Source organism: Centropristis striata, chromosome 16 (assembly GCF_030273125.1).
Source record: "Centropristis striata isolate RG_2023a ecotype Rhode Island chromosome 16, C.striata_1.0, whole genome shotgun sequence".
Lineage (NCBI taxonomy): Eukaryota > Metazoa > Chordata > Actinopteri > Perciformes > Serranidae > Centropristis > Centropristis striata.
Genome location: NC_081532.1, coordinates 727,614 through 743,874, shown reverse-complemented (window position 1 = coordinate 743,874; position 16,261 = coordinate 727,614).

Genomic DNA, 16,261 nt, shown 5'->3' with positions numbered 1-16,261 from the left:
ACAGTGTGTATTAGTACTTTTACTGCAGTGGAGTCATTTCACAGTGTGTATTAGTACTTTTACTGCAGTGGAGTCATTTCACAGTGTGTATTAGTACTTTTACTGTAGTGGAGTCATTTCACAGTGTGTATTAGTACTTTTACTGTAGTGGAGTCATTTCACAGTGTGTATTAGTACTTTTACTGTAGTGGAGTCATTTCACAGTGTGTATTAGTACTTTTACTGCAGTGGGGTCATTCCACAGTGTGTATTAGTACTTTTACTGCAGTGGAGTCATTTCACAGTGTGTATTAGTACTTTTACTGTAGTGGAGTCATTTCACAGTGTGTATTAGTACTTTTACTGTAGTGGAGTCATTTCACAGTGTGTATTAGTACTTTTACTGTAGTGGAGTCATTTCACAGTGTGTATTAGTACTTTTACTGTAGTGGAGTCATTTCACAGTGTGTATTAGTACTTTTACTGTAGTGGAGTCATTTCACAGTGTGTATTAGTACTTTTACTGTAGTGGAGTCATTTCACAGTGTGTATTAGTACTTTTACTGTAGTGGAGTCATTTCACAGTGTGTATTAGTACTTTTACTGTAGTGGAGTCATTTCACAGTGTGTATTAGTACTTTTACTGTAGTGGAGTCATTTCACAGTGTGTATTAGTACTTTTACTGTAGTGGAGTCATTTCACAGTGTGTATTAGTACTTTTACTGTAGTGGAGTCATTTCACAGTGTGTATTAGTACTTTTACTGTAGTGGAGTCATTTCACAGTGTGTATTAGTACTTTTACTACAGTAAAGGACATGAATACTTCTTGTCACATAGTTTATAAAACCCAAACCCTGATCTGATCTGATCTTTTCTAAACCTGACTATCGTCCTGATGAAGTCTTGCTGCGGTGCGTTCATGGACTCCTGAAACATTTCTCGTGAATAAAGACGTTTATTTTCAGAAGTCTGTAAGAAGATAAAGTGACTGATTGTGACTCTCCTGCTGGTCTCAGTCCAGGAACAGACCCAGACAGTAACTGTGAGCCTCCTCATCCTGTATTCAGTCAGCAGCTCCTCTCCTCCTCCTCCTCTTCTCCTCAGGGAGTTAAACTGAGTCATTCAGGAAGACTTCAGGCTGGATCAACCTGCTGCTGGTTCAGTCTGGCTCTCTCTGAGCTGAACCAGGAGAAGAGAGGCTTCAGCTGGAGGGAACACAGAACAGACTGGAATAAAGTTTACTGAGGGTTGTCTATTCATGAGGAGAGGAGGAGAGGAGAGGAGGAGAGGAGGAGAGGAGAGGAGGAGAGGAGGAGAGGAGGAGAGGAGGAGAGGAGGAGGAGAGGAGGAGGGGAGGAGGGGAGGAGGGGAGGAGAGGAGGAGAGGAGGAGAGGAGGAGAGGAGGAGAGGAGGAGAGGAGAGGAGGAGGAGGGGAGGAGAGGAGGAGAGGAGGAGAGGAGGAGAGGAGCTGCAGCCTGAACCATCCATGTGGAGTCAGTTAGTGTCCACAGTGATCAGGACCATGTTTGAGTTTTTTACTTGTATCGGCATCAGCTGATACGTACGTACGTTCTCCGATCAATCAGCCAACAGCAGGCAACACTCATCAACATCACCTCCATTCTCTGGTGAGAAACAAGAAAAACACATCAATGGACACAAAATGACCCCAAAAATACACAAATGACACAAAAATGACACAAATGACCAAAAGAAAGACAAAATGACCAAAGATTTCACAAAATGACACAAAAAATACACAAAATGACACAAAAAAGACACAAAATGACTCAAAAGATACCCAAAATGACCCCAAAAATACCCAAAATGACACAAAAAAGACACAAAATGACACAAAAATACAGAAAATAACTAAAAAATACGAAAAATGACCCATAAAATACACAAAATGACACAAAAAAGACACAAAATGACTCAATAAATACACAAAATGACACAAAAAAGACACAAAATTACACAAAAACACACAAAATAACTCAAAAAATACAAAATTCAGACATGGACCAAATAGACCAAAACTCCAGAGAGTTAATAAATGTTTCTTTTTTTTGTTTAAATTGAGACTTGTGTAACATTTGTTATCATTGTGTCATTTCTATCATGAGAAAAGACAATATTGGCTTCAAGAATCGGCCCAAAAACATCAGCAGCAGATATCAGGAATCGGTTCACTCTGATGTCACAATAATCAGGATCGGCTTTAATAAACCGTATCAGTCGACCACTGCTGTTCAGGACTTTATCCTGAATCTTCTAACAGCTTTTAACTGGTTATAAACTATTGGTTCTGTTTGGTTTTGTCCCATATTCAGTAATAGATCAGTGAGAGCTGTCCATGGTGCTGATCTCTCAGTGTTCTGCACTAATAACTGACTGCAGCTGACTCAGGCTGTGTTTAACTATGAAGCAGAGGTGGAAGAAGTGTTCAGATTTTCAGTTTTTGTTTTAAATAATTACATGTTTCAGTTGCTCTCTGCAAATTATTTAGTCTTATTAGTTAGTTAGTTACTTAGTTTTATTTAGTCATTTTGTGTCTTTTCTAGTTATTTTGTGTGTTTTTGGTCATGTTGTGTCTTTTTTTAGTCATTTTGTGTCTTTTGTTTTGCCTTTCTTAGTTATTTTGTGTCTTTTTTGCTCATTTTGTGTCTTTTTTTAGTCATTTTGTGTCTTTTTTAGTCCAAAATAAAATGTGATTTTGAATCTTGAATCTTGAGCACCATCATGCTCAATAAAGAATGATATCTTATGAAATATGGCTGCTGCACCATCACTGTCTAAACATATATTTACTGTCATGAAATGGAACTAACTGGTAGCTGTTTTAGTGGTTTATACAGGATGAAAAGGATTCAAACATGGACTAAATAACCCAAAACTCCACTGTAAAATATTTGTACAGTTCACTTGTTGCTCATTTCATTTAGCAGTATTTCAGCACACGCTCCTTATTTATTATTTATTATTTATCATTAATGACTGTCTGCCACCTTTAACAGATGTGTGTGTGGAGGTGGAGGGAGGATCAGATCTGATCAATCTCACCTGAGAGCAGGAACCTGTAGAACCTGTAGGACCTGTAGTCTCTGCTAGCTGCAGGTGGAGGTGGAGGTTGATATTGGCGGTGAGACTCTCTTAGAGTCTCTCTATGAATTATTCAGTCAGTCACAGCTGAGAGATAAACTCAGACTCACATCAGCTACTGGATAGAAAACGCTGTGTGGAAAATCACTTTCAGCATTCAACTACAAACATGTTGACAACAACAACTGCTGCTTTCTATCAAACAAACAAACAACAAGCTGCACTGATAAACATGTTTCTGAATGAAACAGAAAAAAGACTTTGCAGCGATAACTTTTACGTCTTTTTTGGTCATTTTGTCTTTCTTTGTCATTTTGTGTCTTTTTTTCGTCATTTTGTGTCTTTTTTTCTCATCTCACGTCATGTCTCATGTCTCATTATTATTAATTATTGGCTGCCATCTCTTACAAATATTTGTGTTGAGCTGGAGGGGAGGATCAGATATTCTTCTTTTGTCTTTTTGTGTCTTTCTTAAGTAATTTAGTTTTTTCTCAGTCATTTTGTGGGTTTTTTTGTAATTTTGTGTCTTCTTTTGGTCATTTTGTGTCATTATTTGGTCATAATGTGCCTTTTTTTTTAGTAATTTTGTGTCTTTTTAAAGTCATTTTGTATCTTTTCTTGGTCATTTTGTGTCTTCTTTTTCTCGTCTCACGTCTCATTATTATTAATAATTGTCTGGCAGCTCTTACAGATATTTGTGTTGAAGGCCGTGTTGATATTGGCTCTGAGTCTTTCTATGAATTATTCAGTCACAGTCACAGCTGAGAGATAAACTCAGACTCTCACATCAACTACTGGATAGAAAACGCTCTTTAAAGCACTTTACACATTCAACAAGCTTCAATGATAGAAATGTTTCTGAACGAAACAGAAAAAAGACTTAGCGATAACTTTTATGTCATTTTTTTGTAATTTTGTGGTTTTTTTAAGTAATTTAGTTTTTTTCAATCATTTTGTGTCTTTTTTTGTCATTTTGTGTCTTTTTTTTGTCATTTTGTGTCTTTTTTTTGTCATTTTGCGTCTCATTATTATTAATTATTGGCTGCCAGCTCTTACAAATGTTTGTGTTGAGCTGGAAGGAGGATCAGATATTCTTCTTTTGTCATTTTGTGTCTTTTTTTTGTAATTTTGTGTCTTTTTTGCTCATTTTGTGTCTTTTCTTGGTCATTTTTTGTCTTCTTTTTCTCGCCTCACGTCTCATTATTATTAATAATTGTCTGCCAGCTCTTACAGATATTTGTGGTGAAGGCCGTGTTGATATTGGCTCTGAGACTCTCTTAGAGTCTCTCTATGAATAATTCAGTCACAGTCACAGCTGAGAGATAAACTCAGACTCTCAGATGAACCTACTGGATATAAAACGCTCTCTGGTAAACCACTTTTCCTCTCCAGCGCGCTGCTGTTTTTACTGGCTGTATTTTAGTTTCCTGAGCTAACTGGACTCCAGACGGACCGAGTCTCCTCAGTTTTACTCCCAAACTGCTCCAGTTTCTCCTCCTGGTCCTAAACGTCCCATCAGTTCCTCCTTCACACGGCTGGAGGCAGATAATGAGAGTGTCAGAGCTCGTCCAGCTGGAACCAACATGATGGAGCTCATTTCCTTTTCTCCAGCTCCCAGCATGCAACAGGAGACAGCCAGTGAGCGAGAAATAATCAGAAACTGATACTGAGACTGTTGACTAACACGCTGCATCTTTATATGCACTGTGAAAAATAAAACAACTGGTGTTTTTATGGTAAAAACCAGCAGAACTTTACCCTAATAAATACGGTGCAACTTTTTCTAATATTATGGTAAAATGATATCAGCACTGTTGATTTCACGTTTAAGATATACATTTTATTCCATATTTTACTGTATAAATAAAAAAAATTTCCATCTGTTAAAAGATATCAAATCTGTCGGTGTGCTGCAAAAACACAAAAAAAAAAAAAAAAAAAGAACACAAAAAACACAATCAAAACACACCAAAAACATAAAAAAATACAAAAAACACAAAAAAATTACAAAAAACACAAAAAACAGTAAACACAAAATATTGCATTAAAAATGCTGAATGCACAAAGCAAAATTTGAATCTCTGCAAAAAAAGTAAAATCCTTCACGCTGAAGGAGAGTTTAACTTTTCTGAAATAAAACTTGATCGTTACTTACCGTATAAATAAAAAGTTTTTCCATCTAAAGAAACGCTGTTCTGCCATATAATTGACAAGAAAATACTTTATAAATGCTGCATAAATTAAAGATTTTACCATTAAATATTACAGTATATTTCTGTTAGAGATATGGTGTTTAGTACATTTAACAGTGAGAAAAATGATTTTTACAATAAATAAATGCAAAAATGATGCTTATATATATATTACAGTATATTACCTCTAATGGAAGATACCAAAACACAGTAAAATGTTTAAACTGAAAGTTTCCTCTCAGATCTTTCCTGAGTGTCTCTACTACTCATAAATATATCGCCCCAAAAGGGCAATAATAAAAACATTTTAATAAAAGAGCAGATGTTTTCAGGTTTAGAAGAGAGAGAGTGTCTTTCTCCAGGAGAAAAAACCTTTTAACATAAATTCTAAATCCAAAGTGAAAACTGCTTTAAATTGAAAGGAGCCGACAAAAAGAGAGAGAGAGAGAGAGAGAGAGAGAGACATGCATATTAATAATAATAATAATAATGAGAGTAATAAGAAGTGCAGCCTGACCTTGGTCTCATTCTGCTTTTATCTCGTTCCGTCTTTCTTTCACTAACGGTTTCTTTCACCTCTCTGGAAGTGAAGAGGTGAAAGAAAATGGAGCGGATGAGAAGAGGAGAAGCTGAAAGGAGGTGAAGGAAGGAGGTGAAGGTTAGAGAGGAGGAGCGTTGTTCCAGAACACGCCGAGGGAGAAAATGATGAAAAGAATCAGATGAATGAGAGAGAAAGAGACGGAAAGAGTCTGGTCAGTGGACGGAGCTCTATTATATATTATATATATATATTTATTATATATATATTATATATGAGGGACGATCCCTCAGAGAGGACGACATCAGGGGACACTGAGACCAGACCGGAGACCAGACCTGACCAGAGACCAGACCTGACCAGAGACCAGACCAGACCAGACGGGACGAGAGCAGGATCAATAATTACTTCTTCTAAACATCAGCACTAATTTTACCAATCTATATTTTTAGTTGGGATATAAGGGCCTACTTTGAAAAAAAACAAACATTTTTCTCATAAATCTGCAACTCTTTTCTCACAGATTTGCCACTTTTAATCTCGTTAATTTGCGATTTTTTTTCTCAAAATATCATCCAAAAGTAAACCATTTTTTTTTAAGTTTAAGTTAAATTACGTGAATCATGTTTTTGAACGTAACTTACGTTTTTACGTCTCGTCTCTACTGCCAACACCAATCAGCTCGCCATCCTGATTAAACACCATTAGACGTTATTAAAACATACAACATAATATCAGCTTTTTTAATGTATTTTCCTGCCAAATATGGTCAATATCGGTTGTGTGTTTCGGTGGGGAGAGAGCGGGCTTCGCATCTCGTGTGAAAACAAAAGTAAACAATATGTTTTTTTACGTAATTTACATTTTTTTTTTCCCGTAACTTACATTTTTTTCCGTAACTTGCATTTTTTACACAACTTGCATTTTTTACATAATTTGCATTTTTACAGAACTTGCATTTTTTCCGTAACTTACGTTTTTTTACGTAACTTGAATTTTTTACGTAACTTGCGTTTTTTACGTCACTTGCGTTTTTACGTAACTTACGTTTTTTACGTAACTTGCATTTTTTACGTAACTTGCATTTTTTACATAACTTACGTTTTTTACATAACTTGCATTTTTTACGTAACTTGCGGTAGTCAAGTGACCCTTGTAACTCCTTCACTTCAGGCATTTACGTACATTTATTTACTGTTTAAATTGTCTTTAATAACATCTTACCAGGAGTTTTTTGCCCTAAACCTAGCACAGTGGTTTTACAACATAAATCCACAGAAACTGCAGCTTTTTTACAACCGTGGACCGTACGTGTGTGCTATTTTTAGAACGGGCCGATGTACCGTGAACCGCGAGTTACGTACATATTTTACTGGCAAATTTTGTAGTCATTGCCACAAAACTTCCTATTAACCTATTAGGTTCTATCCTGGTCCGGTGATAGAAAAAGTTACAATAAAAGTCTGCAGAAATTGTCTGCAGCATCTCAACCAAAAAGTGGATTTTAAGCAAAGCATTATCTTGGATTATTGGGGATTTCTATTGAAGAGCAGAGTTTGATCACTGATCACACTGATTGACTGATTGATTTTTAAGGTCATATTCCCCAGATGAACCCTTTGGTTTCTCTGTTTGATGTGTAAATGTTCCAGTCATGTTGCTGTATCTCTTCTTCAATAGATCACATCTCCCAGGAAGCAAAAGATGTGTACTCTTCTCCACTATGACTCATCATGTTGATATTTACTCTCTCTGGCAGCCAGAAGTCGTCTTTGTCCAAACGTCTCATTCAGGAAGGAAGGAAAAACTTCCATTTGACAAACATTGTGCTCGTTGAGCCTCATTCCATCAGAAACCGTCTCATTGATCCATCAGGAGCAGAATGAGCTGCTGCTTTCTGTTCTTTGTGACTGTAATCATGTTTTCCTCCCAGCGGTTGGTTTCTATCTCTGCTGCGTCCTGCTGAGCTCTTTAATGTTCCTCACACACACACACACACACACACACACACACACACACACACACACGGCTTTATTTTAACAGATTCTTCCGTCAGACAGGACGAGAAGAACACGACGCCTCGTTTGGTGTTAACCCTTTAGAGTTCGGGGCTCTTCTGTCTGTTTTTGGCTCCTTTTCATTCTGTCTGTTTATAAACCACTTAAACATTTTTACCATGACGTGTTACTATCATTTTTTCAGCACAACCTCACCTATATGACCTGATTATTATTTTCATTTTGACTTACTGAATCAATATTTTGAACAGACAAAAACAAACAAAAACACACTCACAATTACAAAAAAACATGCATAAATACACACGCAAAATACACCAAAAACATTTTTAAAAAATACAAAAAACACACAAAAGAATTACAAAAAACACACACAAAAAACACATAAACTCTCAAGGAAATCACAAAAAACACACATAAAAACACTCAAAACACAAATAAATGACAAAAAACACACAAAAACACAGAGAACACAAAAACAGACATAAAAACACACTCAAAACACACCAAAAACATAAAAAAAATACAAAAAACACACATAAAAAAACAGCAAATTACAAGAAAAAACATAAAAACACAAAGAAAAACACAAAGAAACACAAAAAATACTAAAAACACACAAAAAACACAAAAAATACTAAAAAAAAAACACATAAAAACATGAAAAAAAACACCAAAAAATACAAAAAACACACATAAAAAACACAGCAAATTACAAGAAAACACATATAAAAACACAAAGAAACACACAAAAACACACAAACACATAAAAACACACCAAAAAAAAGATTGCATTAAAAATGCTGAATTAACACTGCAAAATTTGAAAAATCTCTGCAAAAAAAGTAAAATCATGTTACTACACTTGGTCGAGATGTTTTTTACCTTTGCTGAAAAAGAGTTGATGCATTAAATGTGACATGGAAACTTGTGTAAAAGCCAAAACTTTAGAGTTCAGCTGACAGCAGGAAACATGCTGCTGAACGTTTCTACATGAATGAGTCGCTCTGGAGCTTATAGGGTTAAATTAACTTGCATGTAAATTATAGAATCACGTGAACAAACAGTCTTGTATCAACTTAAGAACTTAATGCTAATATTTAACCATTTCTAAATCCTTAACAGGATTCTAAATCCTTTCTGCATTCTCTACCTTTATAATCTGTTATTTGAATTCGTGGCAGCATGAAAACAAGAACAGCAGCTCCGACTGCTTCTATCTTATAATCACATGCTTCTCTATATGATTAATGTCTTCACGCTGAAGTAGAAGATGATAGTGATCTTTACTCAGCTTGTCATTTCCTTTGTCACGTCGATGTGTTATGACCAGAAAGAAGACGCTGTTTGATTGACACGCAACTTAATTATAATCCGTGTAAAGTTGAGATCTTCCCGTTGCTTAGAAACAGACTTCTTTATGTGGCAGAACGCCCCGTCAGCTCCAATAACTGGATACAGTCTGAAAATAATATCCTGCAGGCTTTAAATCTCACCTGCTTCTGTGAAAAGATGTCAAACCTGTTGGTGTGCTGCGAAAACACACAGAAACCCCACAAAGAACACAAAAACACACAGGAAATTGTAAAAAAACACATAAAAACACACCAAAAACATGCAAAAAATACAAAAAACACACACAAAAACACATAAAAAACACTCAAAACACACCAAAGACTTAAAAAAAAATACAAAAAAAATTAAAAAAACAACACAAAAAACAGTAAAGACTAAAGATTGCATCAAAAATGCTGAATGCACAAAGCAAAATTTGAAAAATCTCTGCAAAAGAAGTCAAATCCTTCACGGTGAAAGAAAGTTTGACTTTTCTGAAATAATAAACTTGATCATTAACCCTTTGATGCACAACATGTATCTAAAGTGACCCAACAGAGTTTTTATGTTCTTTATCTTTGCTAAAAATTATTTTCATCATTCAGTATTCCAGGTTTTCCTCAATTAGTTTGTTTTTGATCATTATACAGTATAATATAATAGCAGTCCAATGTGACCAACCAGATTAATCAGGTTTTTAGTATATTTTTTTATTGGTACCAGTAGGTGCAGTAGATTATCAGAAAACCAACCAGACCAGCATTGGTGCTATGCAGCTCTTAAGGCTGTCACATTGGGCAATACAAAATATGAATTTTTCTGCCAAAAACTGCCCAAAATTTTGCATTGAAATGAATGGGACAGCGGAAAAAAATGAGCGAAAAAGAACAATAATTGGAGATTTTTAAACGTCGACTTCTCCGGCATAATTTCACCTAGAGACTCCATTTAAACTTTAAACAGTAGACACAAGTCTTGTGTATCGGTGTATTAATCCACGTTTCGATAGGTCATATAGTTTTTTATCAATCCCTGTTCAATGACCATGATCATTTTTGGAGAAATTCTGAGATTATAATGGGTGTGTATTGCACGGAATGTTCGTGTCACAGTGTGTGACATCATCGCCAGAGTGTAGAGGGAGAGAAAAAACTGTCAAAAAATAAATTATAAAACTGCGCTCCAGGCCGCAAATTCCACTCTACAGAAATAATTTATACATAGAAACGTAGGAAAATTAGTCTTCTCCCTCACAATCCTCTGGTAAAGCTGTCAGAGTTATAGTTTGGGCGTAGGACGCACAGATGATCCACCAACACCACCAACAGCCTCATTGGCTCCCATATTAATAATAACAGGAAGATTTCTGTAGAAAAAAGCATATTTAACAGTTTCTCAGATCACTCTTACATAGCTATTTCTTATTTTTTTTTCACAAAAAACATATGTAGACGTTCAGGAAGAACTCAGGACGCTCAAAGTGAAGTCGGATCAATGATAGGTATTATGGTTTTGCCAAAAATGCTTTCTGTTGGAGGCCAGAAATTTCAGTCTGTCCACCTCTGGCTGCTGTCACTGTTCTGGAACATTCTACAGCTGCAGTTAATTAAATTACAGTTAGAGATACACGCACACACATGCACATGTAAGCGCGCACACTCCTCCAGATACACATGCTTCACACACACACATTTTGAGGTTAAAGGTCATAGGTTGCTGTATAAATTAATACTTGAAAAGGAATGCTTGTTGTAGCTGTGCTCCTTGTATATTATATAGTATCATAACATTACTAGTACATAGTGTACACACACCGGCAGTAGCCCCCGTGGCCCTTTCAGAATTTCCCCAGAGGAAATGTTCTAGTATTGAGCACTACTGTACATCCTAATTTTATGTTTTCCTCTATTAATTTTTAAATAAAATCCCTTTTTGTGTCACTACTCTTCTAATGCACAACATGGGTCAAACATGACCCAGATCCATTTTTTAGCTAAGTTGCTTGCTAAGCTAACTACTTAGCTAACTTCTTGGCGAAGTATTTATGGTCAATATGTTGTATTAATACCCTTTCTGTAAGTAAACCTCCACAATGTTTCTAGCTGCTCCTCTGTGTGACTGATGCTCCAGAGGATTCCTTCATTACAGCCTGGTTGGTCCCCGCAGGGCACAAAGACAAACCAACACACTGACACACTGAATCAGACCAGAGACTGTCTGGTTCTCACTTCCAGGAGTGTCAGAGTTCGTCTGTCAGCTGCAGAACACAGAATATCACAGATTATCACAGTAACACAGTAGCAGTGGAGGCTGCTGATGAAACAGCTTGGTGCAGTTAGCAGCTGCTTGTTGATGACGTGGAGAGAAAAGAAGAGGAGAAGCTGTAAGAGATCTAATTAGCAGGAATATGAGACGTCTGATTAGTGTGACCTCCTCCTCCTCCTCCTCCTCCTCGTCACGGAGGAAGAATCCTTCATGATTCATATGACTGGTCTCAGATATTATCCTCAACAGAAACTACTGAGAAATGACTCTTTCCACTTCTGTCATTTCTAGTTACACCAGCAGTGTGTCTATGTTCTCTCTTTGTATGAGACTGGGGAACATAGGACCCTTTTTTCCCATTTTTCCCAAAAAGGGTCCTATGTTCCCCAGTCTGTTACTTTTTCCACCATTACGGCCAAATTCCATGGCAAATAGGCCTAACCCTAACCCTAATGCTAATGCTAACCCTTATTATTAACCCTAACCATAATGCTAATGCTAACCCTATGTAGTCCTACGGGCTGTTTGACGCGCATATGCAAATCGTCCTAGACGAGGAAAGATTAGGTCAGGGGAGGAAAACCTGCAGGTCTCCAGCTAACCCTAACCCCTTCTCCCCTTAAACCCTAACCCTAATGCTAATGCTAATGCTAACCCTAACCCTGAGCGACCCCTCCAGGCTCCTGATGTTCTACCATGCCATGTTTACCGTGACGTGTTGGTATCATTTTTTCAGCACAACCTCCCCAATATGACATTCATTTTGACTTACTGGATCAATATTTTGAACACAAGAAACACAAAAAAACACAGAAAAAAACACAGAAAATTACAAGAAAGCACATATAAAAACACAAAGAAACACAAAAAATACACAAAAACACATAAAAACACAGACAAAAAAATACAAAAACCTCACAAAAATTACAAAAAACACAAAAAAACCCACACGCACAAAAAAACTTTTTTCTAAAAAAAACCTTTTGATACACAAAGTGAGAAATACTTTATGTGTGCAGCCTGTGATTTATGTTCGCTCCAGACTGAATGGGGTCTCCCAGCACCAGGTTTAGACCCTCTACAGGGTTTAACTGGGTCAGTATTCTGCTGTAATCCTGCTAACAGACAGTCAAAGAGACAAAGAGGCTCCTCCATCAGTTAATGATGACTAAAGGTTCATTAATAACCTGTCACAGTGCACAATAGATAAGCTCCACCCTGACCTCCACCAGTCCTTTTAGCTCCTGACAGCTTGATATTAAAGAGAAGACAAACATTAGATCCAGAGCTGCTCTGCTCCTGCTGGGAAACTGTTAACTATTACTGATCAACATCACAAGATTAAAAGGTGGAAGCTTTGATGGGTTGAGCTCCGGAAACACTGATAACAGAGAGAGAGGAGCAGGTAGGTCACCTCACATGTTCACAAGATGACTAAAAAAAGAGACAAAATGACCAAAAAAGACACAAAATGACAAAAAAAAGACACATAATGACTAAAAAAAGACACAAAATGACCAAAAAAAGAGACAAAATGACTAAAAGAAGAGACAAAATGACTTAAAAAAGACACAAAAGATAAATAATGACTATGAAAGACACAAAATGACCAAAAAAAGACACGAAATTACTTAAAAGACAACAAAATGACAAAAAAAAGACTAAAAAAAAAAAAAAGACTAAAAAAAGAAAAAAATGACAAAAAAAGACACAAAATGACAAAAAAAAGACACAAAATGACCAAAGAAAACCCCACAGAAGACACAAAATAAAAAGCACAACAAGACACAAAATGACCAAAAAAGACATCAAAAGACATAAAAGAATCTAAGCTGAGGACACACTGATAGAGAGAGAGGGGGATGCAGGTAGGTCACCTGGCTGGGACTGGTTCCAGAGCAGCTGGAGGCCAGAAACAGAAACAGAAACCAGAGGGGGGTCTAAACCAGAGGGGGGTCTGCTAACATCCTCCCCTCTGCTCCTTCTGCTCCGTGACCTTTTCTAACATGTAGAAGATCAGAGGAAACAGCTTCACCTTCAGCTCACACTGATGATGGACACACAGTGATTATGGTGAGAGCATCAGGAGCAGCAGACACAAATCCCTCCTGATAACCAGCTCTCTGCTCCAGACAACAGAGAAACATCAACACACTTCTGAGACAAATATGAGATTAATGTCCAGACATTTTACAGAATTATTTTAAAGGCTTTTTCTTGTTATTTTTTTCTACTTTAAAGTGCAAATGTATAGAGGAGGGTTAGAGCCAGGGGGGAGAAAAAATAATGAGATTTTTTCATTATGCACTTCAAGAATCAAGTCGAAATGTCAATATTAAAGTTGAAATATGATTTTGAGAAAAAAGTTACTAAAAAAGATACAAAATGACCTAAAAAAGACAAAATGACCAACAAAAACACAGAGGACACAAAATGATTAAAATAAGACACAAAATGACCAAAAACCTTTCTTGGAGAATGTAAACATCGGGGTAAAGTCCTGTAAAACATCTATAAGGTTGAGGGGAACTAAAGAGCAGAACAAGCTGAAGAATCATGTGATTTCCTGCAGCAGATCATCAATCAGAGCTGATGAAATAAAGCATGAGGAGGATGTGTGACCTTTCCCTGAGGAGCTCTGGGCTTATTAAGACTCTGATGGATCAGAGAACAGAGGAACACCAGGTCCTCTAGAGGAGACGAGTCCTTCAGAGAGCTGGAAGTCATACAGGAAGTCTCAAACTTTATCAGTCAGGAGAGAACTCCAGCTGCACCACAAAAACACACACAAAAATTGACAAAATATTGCATTAAAAATGCTGAATGCAAACTGCAAAATTTTAAAAACCTCTGCAAAACGTACACCTGGTCGAGGTGTTTTTTTACCTTTTCTGAAAAAGAGTTAGCATTAAATTGGACATATAGGGATGGGTACCGAATTCGGTACTTTTATAGGTACCGACCGAATTCCGTCGGTACTACCGAGTACCGATTCATGTAAAATCAAACGGTACCATGTTTCGGTACCTAAACGGCGTTAACTTTAAACTGATCATTGGTTTCAACCTGTTTTCATTTGATGTCTCTGATTAACAAGCGTGCTGAGGATCGCACTATTTTTCTTCTTTTATTTACCACCTCGTCTGGTCCTGTCTGCTCACCGCGGCCACTAGCTGCTGCCCTCTTCCACCCCGGCGCAGAGTACCGGTTGAGTACCGGTACCGATTCCCAGGTACCGAGTATCGGTACCGTATCGGTTCAAATGTCAAAGGTACCCATCCCTAACTGGATATAGAAACTTCTGGAAACAGACGTTTCTACATTGTGACGTCATGAAGAAGTCGTGTTTAGGAGCTTTGATGGATGAAGGATTTGAGAAGCTGAGGCTCTTTATTTAGTATCTATGAGGAGTTTTACAGACTGTTCTCCACTAAGCGAACAAATAGTCTGATTCTCTGAACATCTCCATTCACAGATCTGAGCGGCTCCATGTAAAGAGCCTCATTCTGCCAAATAAAAAGAGCTTTTATTGTGGCCTACTTTGCCAACATGACAGGAAGTTGTGAAGAATGAAGAGGTTTCTTCTCACAGCTCCCTGAGGAGCACCATCACCACCATCACCATGAAGAGCTGCAGCTCAATCAACCGATAGAACAGCAGCAGAAAGAACCAGGAGCTGCTTTACACATCATCTAATCTACATATCATCTAGTTCAGATCTGATCTAATGCAGCAGCCTTCATCTGACTCACTACTGTAACACTGCTGCTGGTTTCTTTACTATGTGTTGAGAGAAGCTACTTTAACTCTTTGACAATATAAATGTCAGGATTGTGAATGAAGACGTCATAAAGAATCGATCCTTAAAGTCGTGATGGGACTCGTTTCTCTAATGTAATGCATGAAACATGCAACATAAATGTGATCTTGTGATTGTGTGTGATTCTGTCATCAACTCTGGTCAACCTGGTCTCACAGGAATCCGTGAAATAGCCACGGACGCACTTAATTCAAAATCTGTGAAATAGCCACGGATTTCCCTACAATGCAGAGTTCCTATGAACTTAGATTCCGACAGCACTTTGAGTGCTCTGAGTGCGTCAAAAAAATCCCCCATTGAACAAGACAATATTTAAAGTCTGATGCCAAAAATGTGATTGACATCCCCTCAAACCCCTGGAAAGCCACTAATTAAGTATTTCCAACTTCCAATTTTAGGGGAAACCCTGTTTTATTAAAAAACTACAACTCCCTAGACCTCTCTTCAGTACTTATGTCGACATCAGCACCATAGTTGTAGTTCTTCCGTTTTAGGGTTGTGAAAACCTATTTCTACCCAATATATCGAATATCACACACTGTCTAATAAATAATTATACTGTATGTATATTATCTATGCTTAAAAAAGACAACAATGTTTGTTTAATGAAGATATTTTAACTAAAACAGGAGAGCAGAGCCCGGGCCATTTACAGTGAAGCGCGATTCAATGAGATCGCACCACATCCTGTAGATTACAAAATAAAACAGCAGATGAATCTGATGGTAAGTCGTCACTTTGTTAACATTAGTGTCTCCAACAGAATAATATGTTGATCAGCAAATCAACCTCAGACACAAGGCATGTAATGGGACAAGGTTTGATCCGTTAAATACACAGAGGATCAGGGAGATTTCAAAATAAAACACAGCGGATCGTCTTTTTCTGGCGAGATCTTCACCACAAAGTGATTATGTACATTCACTGAGTGAATATTTAGAAAATAAAACATATATTTCTCACTAGAAATGTGATCAAAATCCATTTTTATGCAGAAACTAAGTCAAAAT